We start from the raw sequence: 4,459 nt of genomic DNA on the forward strand, positions 1-4,459 counted from the left end.
AAATAGGAAATATGACAAGGACATTTATATATAGGATGTACCAGCGGCGTATCCACCATGCCCTTATCATATTGTATTTATCCCATTCTCCAAAAATCATTCCAAGATCCGAGTTATTTCACACAACCGGACTAGTTATATTTTCCATGCGAGGACTTTGATAATTACGTGTCGACCCATAATTACCTCTATCGTCGAATGGTCCATATAGCTTGCCCTATTGTGTGGTTTTAAGACATAGACATTTGATAAATAAGTAAAATTATCATATAGAACGTTGAAAATCAAAACTAATGAATAAAAAGAGTAAAAACATTACAAGAGACATTGATAGACCACTCAGGCCAAGGACAAAGCGAAAACACTAAGTTAAGAAAATGTAACGTCCTAAATATTATAATATTAAATAAAGAAAGATTTCGTTAAGTTGACGAGCGGGTTAAATAATATTAGCTAGTGTTTAATAAAAGATCATGGACTTGGACTAATTGTGGTGGATTAAAGGGTAATGGGCCTTAGGTCCATGGGCTTTAAGGGATATAAATACCCCTTAAACCAACCTAAAACCCTAATCCTCATTCCATCTTTCCATATTGCCTACACACTCAAAAACACACACATACCACTATACATATATACGGCCGAGAGAGTTGAGCGAGGTTCGGGATCAATTGGACGCTAGTTCGTGTAGATCCTTCTTATACAAGCTTTATACAAGATCTAGAGTTCGTAAACAAGTTAAACGAGATCCTAACGAACACGAAAAGGTATGTTTTAAGCTTAAAGTTTACGTTTTTATGAACGTCTAGCCTTGAAACTTGAACCTAGAGTAGATCGGGTATAAACGAAACGTAAAGTTATAAACTTGATGTTAAAACGAACCTAATGAACCCGTAAACATAAGCGGCTCGTTTAAGATAAACCTTATAACCAATATTGAACGTTTTGAGCCTAAAGACCCAAACTTTATGTCTTTCTGGGCCAACTTTTACCCAAACAAGACCATGGGAATGATCACGGGTTCAGTTAACATCATATCCAGGAATTTATCAATAAAACAATGATGATTTTGGGGATTAAGGACGAACAACGGCGGCTGCTGAACAACTTCGCCTACAAGCGAACTTCGCCTGCAAGCAAGTTCGCCTAATTGATCAACTTCGATGTTGATTAAGTTCGCAGCTAGTTAAGTTCGCCAGATACTAAGTGCTGGCTATAACTTCGCCTGTGTTTAACTTCGCCACATACAAGTTCGCCACTGATAAGTTCGCCCAAATCCAAGTTCGCAGAACGTTAAGTTCGTTGAGAAATAAATTAAAATCCTAGTGAAAAATGTGTTAAGACAGTTAATGGAAATAAAATTTTTCCAAGCTGACCTGGCAGCTTAACCCCAGCCAGAGGCTCTGCCCCTTGGACCCCGCTAGGGGCTGCCGCCCCTGGACCCCCGTTCTTTGTGGGTAATAACTAAGACTAGAAAGATGATATTAGTAGTGATAGTTAATTGATACGTGTAATTATTATACAGTCATCCGTGCACAATTGAAGAGAGGAATTACAACTAACGGTGAACGTAATCGAGTTCAGGTGAGTTTCTAGCCCCATTTCTTGTTATGTTTTCGGGGATGTGTGCATACTCGATGTGATTAGTTAATACACTTATCTTAAGTGATAAGTGTATGCCATATATGTTTTATGCGAAGGGTATGATTGACTGTTTGTCGGTACATGAACGATCTTCGGATATTGCATGTACTGCGAGGTAAAGGTTTGATGATAAAATTGTTGTATGTGAAGAATGAATGATGTATGTATGTATGAAACTTACAATTATGTATATAGAAAGGTATGGAAGAAAGGGTGACCGGACCCTAATAATATCCGAGGATGGAGGGTACCGGACCCTAATAATATCTGAGGATGAAGGGAGACCGGACCCTAATAATATCCGAGGATGAAGGGAGACCGGACCCTAATAATATCCGAGGATGAAGGGTACCGGACCCTAATAATATCCGAGGTATGTAGGTTGAAATGCCCTTTATAATGTAAGGTTAGCTATAAATGTGTAAGGAAGAATGAAGTACAGGTTATGTATGTAATGCGTACCTTCGGGCACGTATATGTGTATGTAAAGTAAGTTATGTGATTAACTAGAAATCACTCAGCGTAGCTGAATTTAGTATGCACGCAGGTTAACAGATTGAGACAGCTGGTTTGAGATGGACACATGGCAGGACTGAAGAGGCTGGCATCTAAAGTTTTTTCATGATGTTTTAATATTATCTTTCATGTTATGTTTTAAAAGACAAGTTAAGAATGTATGTAATGAATGGTTGACAATTATTATTATTCCGCGAAAAGTTTTAATTAACTCTGATGTTCAGAACTGTGTTTATGAGTAAATCCAATACCAAATGTAGGGCACCGGTAACGGGGCCTTACAGAAAATAAAGCCATCGTGCCTAAAGCAAGTAAACGATGTTGAAAACAAAATAAACGAGGTAATGAAATTAAAGAATGAAACATTTAGAATTATAAACATCGTAACAGGTAATCGAAATAATGAGGTCGAGAATAACGTGGTAGGTAAACGTAGCATTTAACCAACGAAATATGGACATGTAAATTGATTACGCATTGGGTTCGAGAACAGCTTAAATGAACGAAACTTTTAAGTATCAAAATATCATGATGTTTAAAAAAAAATGAAAATCTCCAATAGAACATTGACGTGACCAATGGCAGTGTTGAGATGAATAAACAATTATATCTTACAAACATGTATATTGATAATAACTTGAAATGAAACGGATAAACGAAAATTTTAATATTAACATATTGAAATCGATTAAGTTTGTGAAAAGAAAAATTTTCAATAGTAACTTTGTGCTTATCAAGTATATACTTATAACTTTGAAATTAAAATAAAGTAATTGTCTTAAATTGATGAAATTAAGAACAATATAATGGTTCAAATAAAACATTGAGTGGAAGAAAATTACAGGATTAAACAAAACATATCAGATAAACTCGGCATGTACATGGGACACAGTCCCGATTCTACGTACACGAATTCGTTTGGAGAGAACCGATCACCGATAGTAAAATGTAGAAATAAAATGAAAATATGTTTTCTATTAGGTAACTATGTACACATACATGTTCATAGTCCCAATTTCCAATTAACGGTTACGTTGATGGGAAGTTGGTCATAGATCAAAGAATTCGAAATAACAAACGTAAACCGAATTAGTAAAGCGAATAAGAATGATGTACGAATTTATGTTTCGTAAAACACAAACAAATATGGATTAAAGATCAATGAACAATAAAAATAAACTTCGTAAACAATATTCTAAAGGAGTGGAAAAAAAATTCACTTTGGGTACGTCCGAAAATTACGTGAAGGAGAAGTTAAAAAAATGTAGCTTGTGACGCTTGTCTTCTCGAATGTCGGTTTATTTGGGGTAGGAGAGGTTGACGTGGGAGGTTGTGCCATGATTTCTTAGCCGAAACTCATTGGCGTTAACAGAGGGGAAAGAAAGAAAGGGATAAATTTAATTTACGAAAATCGTATGTAAATCGTGATGCTTTTAAATCTCATGGTGAAATAATATTTATACTATTTTATTCAGGCAAAAAGTTTTTTTATCTATCGCTAAGACTTGCAAATTTTATGAAATTTAAATAGTAAAGACAAATATTTTCTTTTGGTCAGCGACCTAGGAAAAAAATGATTGTCAGATTACCTGACTTGTTGAATAAAAATAGTCCCAAGAGCTTAGGACTTGTTTGAAACAAAAATTTTACTTTAAATATATTATTTGAAAGAATAATTATCATATTAATAGTAGTGATGACGATGGTACTAGTAATAGAAATATTACTAATAATAATAATAATAATAATAATAATAATAATAATGATAACAATAATAATATTGATAATAACAATAACAACATTAATAATAATAATAATAATAATAATATTGATAGAGATAATGAATTATTTGAATTGAAATCATTTTTAAATAAAATTTATTTGATTGAAAATTAAATATTTATAGTAACCATGGGTTTGTGTTAGTGAAGGAAATAAAATATGCAAAATAAAATATAGTCGATTTGGATGGGTTTGTAAAATCTAATTGTTGAAACCGAAAATCGATTAGAATAGACGAGGGACACGGGGTAATTATTGCATGGCGGAAACAAGTTAGGCCTTCCAAAGTATGACGGGTTTGCTTGGGTCACCACAATGATAGTAGACTTGAAGCATGAGGTCAAACATGTGATTGAAACAAATGGTTAGGTACAGGTCTTGCAGTTGGGTGAGTGTCATTGAGGTTGGGTAGGTTTTAGCAATAAGTGATAATTGAATCTATCACATATTGAGGTATATCAACGTTTCAGGGAAGTAAAGTGGTGGGATTTACACTTACTATACAAAGGGCACGTTT

Source organism: Bidens hawaiensis, unplaced genomic scaffold, assembly GCF_021521415.1.
Source record: "Bidens hawaiensis isolate Kalapana, Puna unplaced genomic scaffold, B.hawaiensis_p1.1 tig00001087_1, whole genome shotgun sequence".
Lineage (NCBI taxonomy): Eukaryota > Viridiplantae > Streptophyta > Magnoliopsida > Asterales > Asteraceae > Bidens > Bidens hawaiensis.